Here is a 20,752-nt window from a genome sequence, read left to right on the forward strand (position 1 = left end):
AGAGTGGGGGGTAAGATATAGGAGAAGTGAATCGATTTTTTGGTTTTGGGGGTGGATTGACTCCGTTCGGACAGTTATAAGGCAAAAGACCCTTCAGTTTCGGGCCGTTAGATTGATGATCCAACGGCTGAGATCAAATTGAAATAAAACGGGGCCGTTTTGGGGTGAACCGGGTATGGGATGGTTTGGGCTTGGGTTTTGGACGGGTTTTGGGGTAATTTTTGGGCTGGATTAAATGTATAGAAGTTGGCCCAATTTCACAAAAGTAAACCCCCTTTTCCACTTCTTTCTTTTATTTCAAAATTCCTTTTCTTTTCTTCTTCTTTCTTTTTTTAATTAAAAATTCTAATGATTAAAAATCATAAATTATCTAAAAATGTGAAATTGAAGTAATTAATAATTATAAAAATTGTAAACATCACTTAAGTCTAGATTAAAAGAGAAAAATCAATAAACTAAGAATTAAAAGATAAAAAGTATAAAATGAGCTATTTTTTGTGATTTTCATTTTTTTCTAAAACAAATAATTACTGATTAATACTAAAAAATGTAAAAACAAATCCTAAATTCAATGCATGATATTTTTGATATTTTTTCATGATTTAAATAAATTAAACCTGCACGGAAAAATGCAAATAATTCAGAAAATTCTACAGAAATTCCTAAAATGGCCAATAATTAACAAAAATCTATTTTTCTTGGGATTCTATAGGAGTATTTCATATGGGGAAAAAATCACATGCTCATAGACCGCAGTGAGGTTGCTGTCTTCAGTCCAACAAACAACCCGAGGTAGTCCTGCAGGCGTCCGTAGGCCTTGACGTCTCCTTCTATCATTTCCTTCTGTTTTTACTTATTCAGAGACAGATTCGTGTATTTTCATTCAGACTCTATTTGTAGTATTCGTAGATGGTCCGTAACTTTGTGATACCAAATTCTGGGTAGTGTTATATATCGGATTCATGTAGCAATGTTTGGTTAAACTATTAAGTTTTTTTCTTCCACATTTCTAGTTATTTAATTTATTCCGCTATTTGATCATCTATTATGTTGAACTGTTGAGAAAGGCTTAATAAAAAGAGTAATGAATTTATAACACTCGGCTTCCCTAACTTCCACGAGTAGGCGCCATCACGACTCCCGAGAGTGAAAAATCCGGGTCATGACACGAATTGGTGTTGAAGAGCGCATTAACAATATCCGACGTTCCTCTACAATCAACCTCGAATACTAGGGGGTATTACCCTCGGATATCGTCTTTAGCGAGGAAATTACTTCATAAAGGAAAAAGGGGTATTGATAGGTAGGATTTGTTGTAAGGGTCAAATGGTCAAACGGTCAAACGAATCGTGCCCACATAGACTGCTCGAGCCTAGGAATAAAACATGTATGCATGTATAACTATTTTGCACAAGAATAAAGAGAACTACTTTCTTTGCAATCATCTTGTAATGACCCGACCGGTCGTTTTGAGCTTTTGCATTTCACTTGCCAGTTCTCGACTTGACTTGCCCCGTGTGATGCAATATGACTTAATTTAAATCGTTGGTGTTGGGTTTTAGGTTAATCAGAATTTAATTTGGAAGAACAGTCTTAGTTGAAAGCTTAAAATTTGAAAGGTTTGGCCAATATTTGACTTGTTTGTATATGATCTTGGATTGGAAGTTTTATGATTTTGTTAGCTCCGTTAGGTGATTTGGGACTTAGGAGCGTGATCGGAATGCATTTTGGAAGTCCATGGAAGATTTAGGCTTGGATTGACAAAATTGAGATTTCGGCACTTTCCGGTTGATAGGTGAGATTTTGATATAGGGTTCGGAATGGAATTCTGAGAGTTGCAGTAGTTTTGTTGTGTCATTTGGGATGTGTGTGCAAAATTTCAGGTCATTCGAACGAGGTTTGATAGACTTTTTGATCGAAAGCATAATTTAAGAGTTCTTGGAGTTCTTAGGCTTGAATCCTATGTTAAATTGGTGATTTGATGTTTTTGTGAGCGTTCTGAAGTTTTGAACAAATTTTAACGATGTCATGGGAGGTGTTGGTACAATTGGTTTAAAGTTCCGAGAGTTCCGGTCGGTTCCGGGTAGGTTCCGGGATGTTTTAGGCCGAAAATCATAGCTGTAGCAAGTCCAGAAGGGTGGTTGCAGGCCTCGGAACTTACCCGCGCAGTCCGCACAAAAAGGAGTGCAGCCACAGTATGTGCTGTGCGGACCGCACAAAAAGAAGTGCGGTCGCGGTAGATGCTGTGCGAATCGCACAAAATGCTGTGCGGCCGCAGTGGGGAACTTTTCACTGGTCCTACTTCGGAAGCTCATATCTTTTGATTTACCAGGTATTTTGAGATTATTTAAAAATGAAAGTTATATCACTTCTTGTCTAGTTTCCAGAAAGGTAAAGGTATCGCCATTTGGACATTTGTAGAGAAAGTTATGGCCAAAATACTAAAACCTGTCACTGCAAAGGAAAGTTGTGCGGCCGCGGTTGTTTTTGTGCGGACCGCACTGGTTTTGTGTGGACCGCAGTCAATTTTGTGCGGTCCGTGGAGGTAGAGATCTGTGGGGTACTCTATAAATATGAAGTTTTGGGTTTTATTTGATATTTTGACCTAGAGAGCTCGGATTTTGGCGATTTTTCGAAGATTTTTCAAGAAATTCATCGGGATAAGTGATTCTAACTCAGATTTGACTAGAGTACATGAATCTATCATTGAATTCATCATTTAATTCGTGATTTGGGATGGAATTTGGGAAGAAAATTGTGAAATCTTTCAAAAATATAAAATGATGATTTGAAGGACCAAATGGTATCGGAATTGGATAATTTTCGTATGGATAGACTCGTGAGAGTATAAGGATTCTAGTTTTGTGAATTTTGTCAAATTCCGAGATGTGGGACCGGGGGTCGAGTTTGACCAATTTCTGGAATTTTGTGGTAATTCGATTGTTTTCGCTTGCGCTTTGTTCTCTTAGCATATTGTGACATATTCGTTCTAATTTTTGATAGATTCGACGCGCGTGGAGGCCAATTCGAGGGGCAACGGCATCGCTAGCTAGAGAATTAGACGGTTCGAGGTGAGTAATGATTGTAAATGATATCCTGAGGGTTTGAAACCCCGGATTGCACATCGTAGTGCTATATTGAGGTGAGACACGCGCTTGATGATGAGCGTGGGGTCGTGTACTATTGGGGATTGTGACTTGGTCCATCTCGATTGATGATTTTACCGCGTATTTGACTGAAACTTATTAGTCATCATCATGATTTGGGCTAAGCCATATTTGGGCTTCGTGCCAACTATTTGAACCATGCTGGGATTTTTATCATTGTTCTCCTTACTGTTTTGACTTATTATTTGAACTCAGTCCTGTTGATATCTACTGTTTACAAACTTAGCCACTTTTACTCAGATTTGAAAACTTAAATGATATTTCTAAATGATGTTTTGGGCTGAGAACTACTGTTTTACTAATGCCCGAAGGGCATGTGATGATTATTTGACTGAGTGCGGCCGAGGGCCAAATGTGAGGATACACTGAGTGATATGAGGCTGAGGGCCTGAGATACATTATATGCCACGAGGTGGCTTGAGTGATGTGAGGCCGAGTGCCGAGAGATGATGCCACGAGGTGGCTTGATATAGCGCTTGGTCCGTAAGGGGCCCCTCCGGACTCTGCACACCCACAGTGAGTGCGTGAACCCATTGTGATCTGAGAGTGAGCCCGAGGGGTTGATACTATTCTGAGAGTGAGCCCGAGGGGCTGATACTGTTCTGAGAGTTAGCCCGAGGGGCTGATATTGTTCTGAGAGTGAGCCCGAGGGACTGGTATTGTTCTGAGTTGTTGCCCGAGGGGCTGGTACTGTTCTGAGTTGTTGCCCGAGGGGCAAATTTCTATTTGTTAATTACTTGCCAAATTACTTGTTTTACTGGTTGAAAAAGGAAGTTTACTTGATATTTCACTAATTTACTATTTTAAGTGATTTTACTATTTCGGTATAGATTGCTTTGTGTTTTCACGTGTTTTCTTGCTTTCAGCCATTATTTATATTTATTACTCACTGAGTTGGAGTACTCACTTTACTCCCTGCACCCCTGTGTGCAGATTCAGGCGCAACAGGTCCCGCTCCTGAGTGTTGATCCCTCCAGTCCAAGCGGTGTTTCGGAGACTACGAGGTAGTTGTTGGAGTCCGCAGCCCCCGTGTCTCCCTTATCTTATTACTTTTATGTTCTTCAAACACTTGTACCAGATATTGTATTTAGTACACTCGTATCAGGATCCTTAGTTGCTCATGACTTATGACACCCCTGTTAGGGCTGTGTCGGGTTGGATTTCCGCTTTGTTATCTCTATTTCCGCTAATTGTGCTATTAAATAATGTTTGAATCATTCTTATGCTGTTTAACTGCTTAAAAGGACGAATTGGGTTATACTGGCTGGCCTTGTCTTCACAAGAGGCGCCATTACGACCGGGTTCAGGATTAGGGATGTGACACATCTTATGTTTCCTCTTTACATCCCTTAAAGAATTTTGTACTTTTGATCTCCTAAAGGTAACCAGCTCAAGGGCCACTTATGGTCAGAGTTTGGATGATCACTCCCTCACTTGTGGATTGTCGTCCGAAAACAAACTCGGGTGGCCTAAACCTGGGGCATAAGACCTATTAGGCAACCCCCGAATTTTAAAGGCCACGACCATCTCCCACTCGGGGACTGCCGTCCAAAAACAAACTCGAACAGACCGAGCTATTAAACATCGGGTGCATAAGATCTATTAGGCAACCCCCAAATTTTAAAGGCCACGGCCATACCCACTCGGAGACTGATATCTTTGGCAATTTTGGATAACTCGGAAAAGCAAGCCCACAGGGTGACGCCCAAACTAAAAGGCTACGGCCATATTAACACAACTCGGAGACGTCCGAATTCCATAACAAAATAGGCCTTCAAAAAAGAAAAAATTTCATAACCAGTTCTAAAGGCTACCCTCGGAAAACTATAATCTTAATTACTTACTTTGGGAGAAAGTTTTCGGTAACATCGAACCCCCAAGACGCCTCAAAATAGAATAATATAAAGGCGAGGTTTGTTTGAGCTTTCGAACATAACCTAAGTTAATTTATTATAAGGCATTCCGACCTTTGTGAATACAAGTAATAAAACAAAGGGAAAATTTGAAAGCTGAAAGGGAAAGAAAACCTTATATATTTACCCAATAATCTTTTTACAAAGGCACGAATGGCCTAATACAAAAATCTACAATGGCTGAAACGCCCTCAAAAAGATTAAAAAAATAAAAAATAAAAACATATAAAGGCCTAAGTGGCCTGGTCCTTATCGGAAGTAGCATCTTCATCTTCGGGATCTTCCCCGCCTTCAGACTCGCTTAAGCTCTCGGAATCTTCCTCAAGAAAAGCCAGCTTTTGGGCCCTAGCTTCACATGCTTTGGCAATTTCGATTTCAGCCAGTATGTCAAAGTTCTGACCATGGACTCCCTCGATGGCTTCCCTTCGAGCTTGCCACCTTGCATGCTCCACCATACTTTTAGTTTGCGCTTGAATCACCTCGACATCAACCTTGTACTAGTCCACTTTAGCATCAACCTCGGTCTTGGCCACTACCACCTCTGATTTGGCTGCATCGAGTTCCTTGGTCAGATTCTCTTTACCAGAAATAGCCGAGTTCAATTTAGATTGGAGCTCCTCAATTTCTGGGCCTGCACTGAGGATTTCTCTTTTGCATCCCAGAGCTGGGCCTCGGCCGACGCCTGTTGTGCTTGGATAGCTTCCTTTTCCGAGGCTAAGAGGTCCATATATTTCTTTCACTCTTCGGCCTCAGCTTCTATCATGTCTACCTGCGTCTGGAGTTGCCCTATCTGTTCAAGCCTCTGTCGAACCTGCAGGATTGGATCATTAGCCATTATGTCCAATTCGTCATCACTATCGTGAAGTACTCAATTTACCTGCTCGGCCATCTCGGCATGCTCCCTTTGAGCCGCTTCCAGCTCGTCCCGAAGCTTCTCACTAAGAAGCTTGTAGGTCTCCCTCTTCTCGGTAAGCTCCCGAACCTCGGCCTCGTGATGGGTTAACTCCTCCCGATATTGGAGGAAAGTCTCATGGTGCAGTACCGAGGCCTGCAAGCATAAAGGAAGGTGTTATGATTATTTACAACTTTATGTTTAAAATACATAACAAAAAAGACACTCGAAGTTGCCTGATTCAATGCTTGTTGAGCTTCATTGAATAGGCAGGGCATTTCCACCTTGTCCATAACGACCTGGTCCTCTTCGGCCACCAAACACCGAAGATAGCTAGAAACCCCCACGGGGGCAAAGAAAACTCGGGAATCCTCTGGGATAGAGAAAACTATTGACTGCTTTCGGTCAGAATCAACACTTGGGGTTGAGAACTAGTCCATTAATTTTAGGCTCGAGGAGGATCCATTAGCTCCCGACACTGGTACCTTCTTTGGCACCGGTAAGTCTCCGAACCCGGTGATGTCCTCCGAGGGTCTAGATTCTAAGCCATCTAAGTTGTTGATGTCTGCCACCCCCTAAAACCCCTCATGAGAATGACTTTCTAGCATACCAGCCACATTGATCATAAAGTCAGAGAACAGAGGAGAACTAGTAAGGCCAATCGCCCCAAGCGCATCTTTCGGGGTACTTTTCTTTACTTGTGGAGTATCAACCCTGGTCTCCCTCTCGACCCCCTAGCTTGGGGCGGAGTGGCCTCACCCCCTTCTAGTTCGAGAGCTTTATCTAATGATCTCTCATCGACCTCCTTATGTCGATACGGTTCAATTTCAGCACCTGCCGGTTCGGAAGCCCCTTGTATCATGACACCTGCCCCCATGCGGGCCACCAACTTGGATTTCTCTTTTTCTTCTTTGGACTCATCCCTTAGCAGGTGGACTGATTCTGAAGGTAGAGTGTCGGTGCTTCTCTTGGGTTTGCGTGTTGGCCTCCTCTTTGGTTTTTTCTTCTCCGAGTTCGGAGATCTCGGGGGCATTTTCCTTTTCTCTTCATCACTATGCCTCGGAGCAGGGGACTCGAGAGGCATATCCTCATTACTAGATGGAGGCCTCATAGCAACATCTTTATGGAGACCTACAAAAGAAAACAGAATCAATAAGAATTCTACGGTGCAAGGAGAAAATCAAACATAATTAAATTAGAAAAGAGAACTTACCATGATTACGGGCTTCCTACCGACCCTTCGATAGTTTTCACAATGCGCTCGGAATATGGTCTCTGTGACACACGGTCCTCGACCCACTCCTTGAGTCGAGGAACTGTATCCGTCATCCGAGCCACAGCTGTACCATAAAAAATCGATAAGAAGGGAGGGGAGGGGAGAAACAATAAATAAAATCTTTAAGACAAAGTTATACTTACACTTTATGTTCCATTTCTCGGGAAATGGCATGTCCTCAGCGGGGATCAAGTCCGAGGTCCTCACTCGAACGAATTGGCCCATCCAGCATCGGTTCCGATCGTCATCTATACTCGAGAATGAGGCCCTCCTGGCCCACTAAGCAAGTTTCATTAATCCCCCTCGATAGAGTCAGGGACTGTACAGGTGCATAAAATGATCGAGGATAAAGGGACACCCCTCGATTCTATTTACAAAAAAACAAAGAAGAATCACTATCCTCCAAAAGGAGGGGTGAATTGGCCAAGGGTCACCTCGTACCTCTTGCAGAAGGCAATAATGACCGGGTCTAAGGGACACAACGTGAAGGAGTAAGTGTAAACACTTAAAAAACCCTCCACGTGGGTAGTAATTGCTTCCTCATGTGAAGTCACCACCACATGCTTATCGGCCCAGTTGCAATCCTTTATGAACTCAAAGAGGAGATCACCGGTGATAGAATATATATATCTCGAGACCGGCTCGCAGCGATCCGGTACCGAGGAAGTTTTTTTGACCTTGAAATCAGCATCGGTAGAGCACCATCTGGGAACGAACTCTTCAGGGAGTGGTTCTGTCACGATCCAAAAACCACTAGTTGTGATGGCACCTAACTCGATCCGCTAAGTAAGCCTACTAGTAGAAAAATACAACTAGACTGAGATTTTAGGGGAAAAAGAGAATAAATAACTGATCGTTTACAAATTTATCCAAGAGCTGGTAGTACGATTCACGAGCTTCTAAGATTTTGAAAGTTCAAAACTGATACAAATAAATACACGTTTTGTTTGAAGGTTACTTAAACAGATTAGCAATAATCTAGACTATCAAGGACAAGTGGTAGATATAACCAAACGCACGAACATCTTCTGAATCAGCACCTGACATCACCAGTAGCTCTACTCCAAAATCTGCACGGAACGTGCAGAAGTGCAGTATCAATATAACTGACCAGATGTACTGGTAAATATTTTGTCTAACCTCGTCAAAGTAGTGATGATGCTTTTAGTTAAAAAGATGCTTATTGCTATAACCTGTACAATAGATTAATAGTAAAGTAGTTCAAAGTATAATGGATAAAAGTATCATATACAACTCGGCGAGACAGTCAATAATTACTAAAAAGAACCATAGTAGAATATTTACGATCTTTCCTGATATGATATATATGTCCAAAATGTCAAAATGTCAAATCACATGGCATAGTAACACCCTTCGTGCTTTTATCTCATCCCCACCATGTATAAATAAATTAATGTAACAATTCAATTAGCAAAGCAACACCTTTTGTGCATTCAACTCATCTTTCCAAATGATCGTATAACATAGCCAACCATATCACAGGAACACAATAATAGGAATTACTAAGTAGGAAATATGCAAGTAACGACGGTGTGCAAGGATGCACATGTGGGTCACAGTAAAGGACTAAGTGGAAAACACGTGAGTAATAACAACAAATGGAAAATAAGAAATATCAACTTTAATAACTAGCATATTAGAGGCCTAAGTACAAATATAACAATTAAGACGGAAATACATGATCTTTACAAGTTAACAAGTAAGTGCATGAATGGCTAGCATGATGGAAGGCTTAAACTAAAGTGCAACATAATAGATACAACATGAGTATAATTATAAAAGTAGGAAATAGGCACGGTATTCGCAAGTTAAGCAAGTAAAAGACATGGACAGTGCAACAACAATGGAGATAAAGGTCAAGTACATGACAATAACAATAAGTCACACAAAATATGTAAATACAATAATAACAGCTCAAAGTAAGGGCACAAACGTATACACAGGAAACAGATATCACATCTAATGCATGTCCCTCATCCTCACCTGCACGGAGACACCCTTCGTGCCATGACCTCCACAATAACATACAAGCATAACAGTATAAATGAAATGGAACGGTATCACCCTTCATGCATTTACTCTCAAATGATATAGAACGGCATCACCCTTCGTGCTTTTACTCTAAATAATATGGCACGACATCACCCTTCATGCTTTTACTCTCAATAATGTGGCACGACATCACCCTTCGTGCTTTTACTCTCAATAATGTGGCACGGCATCACCCTTCGTGCTTTTACTCTCAATAATGTGGCACGGCATCACCCTTCGTGTTTTACACTCTTCCTTACCAAACATTTATATAACAACAACAAACAAGACAACAGTCACACCTCCTTTTTACAGCCTTGAAAGGGGTGTAAGGGAGTTTTTTCAATTAAAGCGAAAATCAAAATGGGATTATTTTATTTAGAAATCAGAGTCACCACTTGGGATAATTTATGGTGTCCCAAGTTACCGGTTTAAAATCTCGAATCGAGGAAGTTTGACTCTGTTTTACAGTCCGCGAAATATAGAAAAGGAATTTTGTTAACCCGAGAGAAGGTGTTAGGCATTCCCGGGTTTTGTGGTTTTAGCACCGTCGCTCAATTATTAATATTGGCCTAATTATCTGATTAATTACATATTTTATACTTACTGTGCATTTTTATTCCTTTTAACCACTTTTAGTAATCCAATTGTTATACAACTAATTATTTGATTACACGTTGCGAATCATGTCACGGGAACCGCACCCACGATCCATAATATGTTTATTTTATTAACAAGATTAAATTGTGGTTGGGTCACATAAATATACCCCCTGATTTAGAAATTAAGTGTCACAACTACGTCACGGGAACTGTACCCATAACTATGATAATTTATTTAATTAAACGCGCCTAAAGCAATCTACAAGAGTTCAAGGCATTTTCCGCACTAGTTAAGATATCGACGTGAGGGCCATAGACTAGGTGATTGGATGGCACACCTCAATTTTGTTAAAGGGAAAAGCATTCAACTAAGAGAACTACAGATAGTAAAAAGAACTAATTTAAAATTAAGTATCACAACCACGCCATGGAAAACATACCTGTAGTTATGATGAATTAATTATGTGCCTAAGGTAAACTACGAGGGGCTACATTTGAAACTGAATTTGGAACTGTAAAGGGCTGCCAATTACAAACCTTTATGAAGAGGTCGATTAGGCCCTTAAGTGTTGAGAAAGACGGGGCCCGAACATTAGGCCTAGCATTTATTTAAAAGTATTTATACTGAAAAGAAGATAACCACAGGTGGAATGTTGGGCCTCACATTACTGAAAGCTAAGTGACGAATGAAAATATTGAAGGCATTTGGGCTCATCATTAGGCCCATACGCGATGGCAAAGTAGAACCCTACATTTCGAGCCTATCTCATACGGAGTGCCCAATTGGGCCAAAGCCAGGCCCAATCACTACCAAGGCATGCTAAATCTCTACACCTAATCTACAATTGCATACATCTTTTGAATTAATAATACATATCCTTACCAAATAACAAATAAATCAACTCATACAAGATGAGCGATAAAAAATAATTTATACAAAAAAAACCCAAATTGTATCAGTTTAGTAGCCCTAGGATCTAGCTAAATCAATAATTAATCTCCACAAAATATGCTGATCCTCCGTTAATGCAGCTACTCCAGTCCATGAAATTTGGTAACTCAAAGGAATCTTGGATTTGAAAGGCTAGCTACAGAGCTAGCTTGCAAATCTACAACCACATTGTCACAAATGAAAACAAAGGTAATAAGGTGTTAGAAAGAGTAGCATTCCATGATTTTAACACACATCCAAACTCAAGGAAGACACATGGCCAACAACTTCTTCTAAAATTATTTCAAAGAAACTAACGAAGGTTTACTGACTTTCCCACCCTACAAATCTACAGCAACAAACAAACTAGGGAATATAGCAATTCCAAAAAATATCAGAAGTTAAATTACAATGTTGCATATAAGTTTATGTTATTATCATGTTCGTACCCTTGTTTAAACTACTATTAGCGTTCACAACAAACCCCATCCTTTCAGATCCATGAATGTGATTAATTCACACTAATCAAACTTGACTCATTTACAAATCGAACTTGTGCTGACTTGTTTAACATTCAATCAAAGAAACTATACCTTAATTAAAATTAAATAGCCCAAACATTAATTACAGCTGATGTAGGATTCATGCACTATGATATGCAATAAAACAGCAGATAGTCATAATAATAAACAATAAAACACACACATTTGCTACACAAATTGGACAGAGGCATAGCTAAAACAGACCATATCTTTTAATCTATATTTCAGGGAAAAACTTGACAAGAGGTAGATTACATACCTATCAACAAAGATTAACAAGAAAGGTGATCCAAGTAACAGCTAGACTTGAAAGCAAATAAAGCTTGGATTGAACAAGAGACAACCAGCAATGATCAGCAGCCCATGAGGTTATGATTTCACAGTTTCTCAACCCAGAGAATACCAAAGAAAGCAGTACAAATCCGAAACCAGTTTTATAGAAGCCCTTCTCCTAATATTCCCTTTTTGTTTTCTGTTTTTTTGTTGCCTTTTTTCAGTCCCCCTTTTATGAAGAAGTGTTACCCTTTTAATAAGGTCTCAAGTGTGTGCCCTAGTGAGGAATAAAAATTATTCACTAAAGAAAATTAGAGAATCTGTCAGCCCCTAAAGGCATCTTCCTAACCGAAATGGGACAGCTGGAAGCCTCTTATTGGTTCCAGCATTTTGTGCTGGCCCAATTTATGAAGCCTCTTGTTTCATACCCTTCCAAGACCCCTTAAGTTTTTATTTGTTCAACTAGACCCCCCATGACTTCAATTTATTCACAAAATAGAACCAACAAACAAAACCAAACTGGCACAAATCAAAAATTAAAAAGTCCTAAATATTTGTGCAATTAAGTCTTAAATTAATCCCAACCCTAACTGATTTTGTTATGAATCAATTTGAAAAGAAGCAGGAATAGAAATCAACAAAAAACTGCTAAGGCTGACTAATCCAGCCATTGAGATGAAAATTCAAACAAATTTTAATAAACACATGAAACTAACCTAAATTAATTTAAAACAGGAATCATGCAAGATAAGACAGTGATGAAAAGACGAACAGTGAGAGTCCTTACCCCAAATCTGACCTAAGAAAAATAAAGATGATGAACTTCGGCATCTGGATGGAAACGATGAACTCTGACCGAAATCCGACGAGTCTAACCCCAATCCGGTGGTCTCGAAATGACTAACAACTATCGTCAAATGATTGCTCTTGTAGAGAGAAATCTATTAACGTAAGTTTTTAGTTAAAACGAGACGGATTTATGTGAAGAAAATCGGAAAAGAAAAATTAGGGCTTTTTTGAAATCCCTAGATCTGAAATTAAGAGCAATTTGTTTTATTTTTTGGGAAATTAACGGTGGCTTAGTGGTGAGGTGGGCGTGAATAGTATGGGGTGTGGATTTGGGCAGATTTGGAGGTCGTTTGGTGGTGTTAGAGTGGCGGTCAGTTGACAGAGGTTTTAGGGGCGGCTAAGGTTCAACGAGATGAGAGAGGGAGACGAAGTGAGAAGTGAATTAAGGTTTGAGGGAATTGTGTTAGGACAATTAAATATAAAGTTGGTGCCAAGTTCACAGTCGTTGGATCTCACAAGATCAACGGCTGTGAAGAACAAAGACGAAAATGGGGTCGTTTGGTGGTGGGAAAACCTGGACCGGGTAGGCCGATCATGGGTTGGGTCTGGGTCGTAGAGGACTTGGGTCTAGCCTGGCCCAAATTTAATTCTACAAACAGTCTTTTTTTCCCAATTACCCTTTCCTTTTGCTCTTGTTTTTTTTCTTTAATTAATAAAATACTAAAATTAAAATCTTAAATTATCTAACTTGTAAAATTATACTAATTATCTAATTAAAATAATTATAAAGATTATTTGATCCTAAATAAAAAAGAAAAATCACTAATCAAAAAATAAAAAGGTAAAATATAAACATGAGCCATTTTTTTTATTTTCATTTTAAATAAAAAAATTAATTAATCTTAAAATATTAAAAAAAAATCTAAATGCAATACATGATATTTTTTGTATTTTTTCATGATTTTAATAAAAGTTAACATGCACAGAAAATGTAAACAATTAACACAAATTCCTACAGAAATCTTATAAAATTGCAAATAATTGGGAGAAATTTATTTCTTCAATTTGTAGGAGTTTCACATAGGGAAAAAATTACATGCCCACAGCTGCCCTTCTTTGCTTGAAAACATGTAGAGTTTTCGGGCAAAGATAAAGTGAGCGGATACGAGCGATTTTTGCCCGTTTGAATACTCCGTGGGGAGCATTTTTTGAAAGATCTGATCGAACCTTGCTTCCGAGCTTTCCTACATATCCTTGGCTATAAAGGAATTAGGTCAGTGTAGTTCGAGAAGTTTTGGTAGTTGGGACTACCGAGAAGCTGTGATTTCACTATTGTTGTTGCTACTACTACTTGCTGGACTCCTTATTACACCGAGACGAAATAAAAAGAAGCTAGGCTAAACTATGATCTATGAATTACATAAATCCTATCTACCATCTTTAAACTTGGTCTTGCCGCTTCTACAGTTCTGTTGTGCATCTTGAACTGTTGACCTGCACTCGCGAGGCGAATTTATGTTGTTGCTAACTTGAATTGAATTCTGAAATGAGTTCCCTTGTTTTCTAGGTGGGTGCCTGATTGCCGAACTTAAACTGTATTTCCTTGTTCTCCAGGTGGGCGCCTGATCACCAAAACTTGAAGTGTATTCCCTTGTTCTCCAGATGGGTGTCTGATTGTCAGAACTTGAATTGTATTCCCTTGTTCTCCAAGTGAGCACCTGATTACAAAAACTTGAATTATATTCCCTTGTTCTTCAGGTGGGCGCCTGATTGCAAAAACTTGAACGGTATTCCCTTGTTCTCTAGATGGGCGCCAGATTACCAAAACTTGAATTGTATTCCCTTGTTCTCCAAGTGGGCGCCTGATTGCCTAAACCTTGAACTGTATTCCCTTGTACTCCAGGTGGGCACCTGATTGCCAAAACTTGCACTGTATTCCCTTGTTCTCCAGGTGGGCGCCTGATTGCCAAAACTTGAACTGTATTCCCTTGTTCTCCAGGTGGGCGCCTGATTGCCAAAACTTGAACTGTATTCTCTTGTTCTCCAGGTGGGCGCCTAATTACCAAAAACTTGAACTATATTCCCTTATTCTCCAGGTGGGCGCCTGATTACCAAAACTTGAACTGTATTCCCTTGTTCTCCAGGTGGGCACCTGATTGCCAAAACTTGCACTGTATTCCCTTGTTTTCTAGGTGGGTGTCTGATTCCCTTGTTTTCAGGTGGGCGCCTGCCATTACAACAAAACAGACAAAACAAAAGAAAATTTTTCTTCCCCAGTTTGGTATCTGGGCACATATGTGAGTGTTAATCGAATCATGTTACCCAAAAGAGCTCTAAGAATTTAAAAGCTAAATTCCATTATCCAGGAGGGCCCTGAAAATTTAAAATTAAATCTCATCTTAAGAGGGAAAACTTCAAAGCTCAATTATATTTCCTAAAGGTGGAACTTACGCTAAATTTTGTTATATATGAAGGTCTTAAAATTTAACTAAATCCCATTATCCGGGAGGGTCCTGACAACTTTTAAAATTAAATCACATTATCTAGGAGGGCCCTGAAAATTTTAAATTTAAATCCCATTATCTAGGAGGGTTCTAAAAATTTACGGTCGAACCTGTCTGGCACATGCTTTCCTCACGGAGGGTTCCTCCGGAATAAACGAATCCTGCCCCTGTTTCAATAAAAGAACATCTTATCAGTATGAAAATATGGTGGTTAGTTTGCGGCATTCTTGCTGAAGGTGGCCTTTCCACTACCATGCTTTGTTCCGATTAGCTGCTTCGGACTGACAAAGAATTGTTTGACCTTCTTATTGAACCTCAACCACAGGACCCCAAATGACCCGAGTGCCCTACACTCAACCTGCTGTTTTACATTTTTGTTCTTCCAATTTAAACTCTGTATTTTCCCCAAAATTCACGAAACCACCCGACCACTTGAACTTCCACTAACACCTTATTTTCCATTTTGCATCATGCTATTTCTGGTAAGCTTTGGCCGCACTTTGCCTTGTGCAATTTGGAAGTTGGTAATAAGCTTTGAAATCCTTTCTTATTTGCTTAACAAGGCTAGTATTGGAAAAGCCTTAGAGAAGTAAACCCAAAAGAAAATGAAATGTAATGACTTCGAAAGTTAGGAATAAAGAAGAAAATTCGAAACAGAATGACTGTTTGAGGAAGAAAAGGAAAAGAAACTTATATGAGTGAGGTAGCTGGCACCAATAATCATGACATGCATTTCAGATTAATCAACCTAGCTCATTCAACCAATCACATTTCAGTCTTCATACTTTATGCCCCGGAGTTTCCATAATCCAATCTCTCTGCAAAGTCACTAACCATATTCGGCTTGTCGCGCCCTGAAGGGTTTTCACCAACAAACCTCTCCCGTTTGTTCATCTCTCAACTCACTGTCGCCCTACGGTGCTCGTGAGGGTTTTCACCAATAAGACTCTCTCATTTTAATTTCTCTCAACTTTCATCGCCCTACAGTGCCCGTGAGGGTTTTCACCAATAGGACTCTCTCATTTATTACTTTCCTTGTGTAGAACGATGTGTTGCTCCTGATGTGAACCATACCTCTATCTCGCTTGACTTGGCATTCTCAAAGACTGATCAGAAAGTCTTTCTTTGGACCACAATATAGGCTTTGGATAGGGTTAGAAAGAAAGGATATTATAAAAGCTCGAAACAACTTGAATGGATTCAGAATTACAACTTTTGGAATCAAATCTTTTACGAAACCACAACTTCTGCCCTAGTTTATTGACCTGGGGAACTTTGAATTTTTATTTTCATGAGACTGAACCGTGAGGCTGCCTACGTATCCTTAAAAGGAATCAGGTTGAGTGTAGTTCATGACATAGGAATTGCTTTATTTTTGTTACTTGTCTTTTCTTTTTCTTTTTCTTTTCTCTTTTTTTTCTTCTTTTTCTTCTCTCTTTTTTTCTCTTTCTTTTGCTTTACTTATTTTTTTCAATTTCTTTTTTCTCTTTTTCTCTTCTCTTTTTCTTCTTTTTCCCTCTTTATTTACCTTCTGTATATGTGTTTCTGAACTTTGCTACTGATTCCAAAAGAGGGGTATGAAAGAAAATAAATAAGGCTCAAAGGGGTAACAAAGGATAAAGTGTTTAGATAGCAGAATAAAATACTTTCGTCATTCCAATCTTCAAAACATGCCAAGTACAAACAACAATTAAACAAACCAAAGAAATCATACATAATATCTTTTGACTGCATCGGAATTGATAGCTATATCTACACATTTGCCTTCTATATCTATCAATTACAAAGCACCATTGGACAACACTCTTGTTACAATGAACGGCCCCTGCCAGTTTAGGGCAAATTTGCCTTTAGCTTCATCCTGATGTGGAAGGATACGTTTTAATACTTGCTGACCCACTTCAAATTTTCGGGGATGCACCTTCTTGTTGTATGCTCTTGCCAGTCTCTTTTGATACAACTGGCCATGACACACTACTGATAGTCATTTCTCATCAATCAGACTTAATTGTTCCAAACGGGTTTTGAGTCACCCATCATCATCAATTTCGGCTTCAGCAACAATCCGAAGGGATTGAATTTCAACTTCCGCAGGTATCACTGCTTCAATTCCATATACCAACAAATAAGGAGTTGCACCTACTGAAGTGCGAATAGTAGTGCGGTAACCCAGCAAAGCAAAGGGCAACTTTTCATGCCATTGCCTAGAACCTTGCACCATTTTTCGAAGTATCTTCTTTATGTTCTTGTTGGCTGCCTCAACCGCTCCATTTGCCTTGGGGAGATACGGAGTGGAATTTCGATGCATAATCTTGAACTGCTGACATACTTCTTTCATCAAAGGACTACTAAGATTCGAGCCATTATCCGTGATGATTACCTTTGGAATTCTGAACCGACAAATGATGTTCGAGTGACCAAAGTCAACCACTTCCTTCTTGGTCAGAGATTTGAAAGTCATAGCTTCATCTCACTTAGTGAAATAATTGATTGCCACCAGAATGAATCTGTGCCCATTTGATGCTGCTGGTTCAATTGGTCCAATGACGTCCATGCCCCAAGAAATAAAAGGCCAAGGTGCGGACATTGTATGCAACTCAGACGGTGGAGAATGAATCAAATCCCCGTGTACCTCGCATTGATGACACTTGTGCACAAAGCTGATGCAATCTCGTTCCATGGTGAGCCAGTAATACCCTGCTCAAAGAATTTTCTTTGCCATAATATACCCACTCATATGCGGCCCGCAAACTCCGGAATGCACTTCGGTCATGATAGTCGTGGTTTTTAGCATCTATCCATCTCAACAGTCCAAGATCTGGAGTTCTCTTGTACAAAATTCCCCCGCTCAAAAAAAATCCACTAGCCAAATGTCGAATTGTTCTCTTTTGATCACCTGTGGCCAGGACTGGGTATACCCCCATCCTGATGTATTCTCTGATATCATGGAACCATGGTTCTCCATCAAGTTCTTCCTTAACCACATTGCAGTAGGCATGATAAGCATGAACTTAAATATGCAAAGGGTCAACATAAGCTTTGTCTGGATAATGCAACATTGATGCTAAGGTAGCCAAGGCATCGACAACCTCATTATGGATCCTCAGAATATGCCTAAATTTTATTGATTGAAACCGTTGACAAAGATCATGCAAACCTTGTTGATACGGAATGAGCTTTAAATCCCGAGTCTCCCATTCTCCCTAAATTTGGTGCACCAAAAGATCCGAATCTCCCAAAACCAAGACTTCCTGGACTCCGATGTCTACCGCCAACCTTAAACCTAGAATGCATGCCTCGTACTCAGCCATGTTGTTAGTACAATAGAAACGAAGCTGGGCCGTAACAGGGTAGTGATGCCCTGTTTCAGAAATGAGCATAGCCCCTATTCCGACACCTTTCATGTTTGCCGCTCCATCAAAGAAAAGTTTCCAACCTAGCTTCTCATCCTGCTCGACCTTGTCAATATGCATTACTTCTTCATCAGGAAAATAAGTTCTCAATAGCTCATACTCTTCATCCACCGGGTTCTCGGCCAAATGATCGGCCAATGCTTGGGCCTTCATCGCGGTTCGAGTCACATAGATGATGTCAAATTCTATGAGCAAAATCTGCCACTTTGCAAGTCTTCCTGTGGGCATAGGCTTCTAAAAGATATACTTTAGAGGATCCAAACAATAAATGAGGTAAGTAGTGTAGGACGACAGAAAATGCTTCAACTTTTGTGCCACCCAAGTCAGGGCGCAACATGTTCTTTCAAGGGGGGTATACTTAACCTCATAGGATGTGAACTTCTTGCTGAGATAATAGATGGCTTGCTCCTTCCTGCTAGTGATGTTATATTGACCCAACACACAACCGAATGAATTATCCAAGACTGTCAAATAAAGAATTAAAGGCCTCTCAGGTTCCGGCGGGACCAACACATGTGGGTTTGACAAATACCCCTTGATCTTATCAAATGCCTCCTGGAATTCATCAGTCCATTTGACCGCAGCATCCTTTTTCAACAACTTAAAGATGGGCTCACAGGTTATCGTCAGTTGAGCAATAAACCTGCTGATGTAATTCAACCGCCCGAGCAAACTCATCACCTCAGTCTTATTCCTTGGAGATGGCAATTCTTGGATAGCTTTGATCTTTGATGGATCCAACTCTATGCCTCGTCAACTGACTATAAATCCTACCAATTTCCCATACGGCACACCAAACGCATACTTGGCAGGGTTAAGCTTAAGATTATACCTATGAAGCCTTTGGAAAAATTTCCTCAAGTCTCCGACATAGTCAGACTGTTGCTTAGACTTTATCATCACATCATCTACATAGACCCAATCTCTTTGTGTATCATTTCATGGAACACAGTAGTCATTGCCCTCATGTAAGTTTCCCCAGCATTTTTCAAACCAAATGGCATTACTCGGTAGCAATAAGTTCCTCAGGGTGTGATGAATGTTGTCTTTTCTGCATCCTCCTCATCCATTAAAATCTTGTGGTACCTCGTATAGAAATCCACAAAAGATCTAATCTCATGGTTGGCACAGTTGCCAATCAAAATGTGGATATTTGGCAATGGAAAGTTATCCTTTGGACTTGTTTTGTTAAGATCGTGGTAATCAATGCACATCCTGGTCTTACCATCCTTCTTTGGCACTAGCACAACATTAGCTAACCAAGTGGGGTATCGCGTGACTTAAATGACCTTTGCGTCCAACTGCTTTGTGATTTCTTCCTTGATCTTCACTCTCATGTCAGTTTTGAAATTTCTTAACTTCTGCTTGACGGGAGGAAATGTCGGGCTAGTGGGCAATTTGTGAACCACCAAGTCAGTACTTAGACCCGACATGTCGTCATATGACCATGCAAAAATATCTTTATACTTAGACCCGACATGTCGTCATATGAACAGTTAAAAGTTTCTACCATGTATTTGAACGGTTGCATATTTCATCCCGACTTTTAACTAACTCTTCTCATTTTGAGCTTTCTCTTTTTTCTTTTCACTCTAACCCTTCTTTAATCACTATTGGACTTTTCCGCTTGTTTTTGTTGCTTCCTTTTTATTTTGCACTCATTTTCTCTCTTGTTTTGCCATTATTTCTTTCCACTCAATTTTCTTTTATTTTCTTTTTGTTCTTTTCCCCTTTTTTTCTTCTTTTCATTTTATGGTTATGATAGAGTCCTATGGGTATTGCCTACGTATTATGATGCCGCATGAATCAGATCATTACATAGTTCAGGAGATAAATGTGAAATAAAAGAAAGACATATTTTTTGTTTTTTTCCAAATTTTCATAAAATAAAAAAATGGATAAAATTATCCCGATTACAATGACTTCCCCTACAGACTTAAACATAAAAAACTAACAAACTTGAAAAGTAGACTAACAAACTCCAAAAGAAACTGAAAATACAGACTCGGAAATGGACTAACAAACTCTAAAGAAACTGAAAATACGGACTCGACCAATAAAAAACAGGAATACATAAGTGCCTCAACTACAGTTCCATGGGCCCACGGGACATCAGTCGGTCTCACCGCAGGCCTATGCGCCATATCTTCTTGGAGGCGGAATAGGTCGCCCATGATGTGTCGGACAAAAATCATAATTGAAGCGAAGAACATGGACCTGGTCATGTCCTCGCATTCGTTGCACTTCATCACAATGTAGTTTGCAATCCTCCTAACCCTCTCCCTGATAATACCCTTCTCTTGTAGCAACCGTCTGATCTATTGAGATCGGGCCCCCAAAACTTGTTCGGCTGTATGATTTTGCTCTTGAAGCTGCTACAAGTCTTTTTTTAGCTGCG

Source organism: Nicotiana tabacum, chromosome 7 (genome assembly GCF_000715075.1).
Source record: "Nicotiana tabacum cultivar K326 chromosome 7, ASM71507v2, whole genome shotgun sequence".
In the NCBI taxonomy this organism is placed as follows: Eukaryota; Viridiplantae; Streptophyta; class Magnoliopsida; order Solanales; family Solanaceae; genus Nicotiana; species Nicotiana tabacum.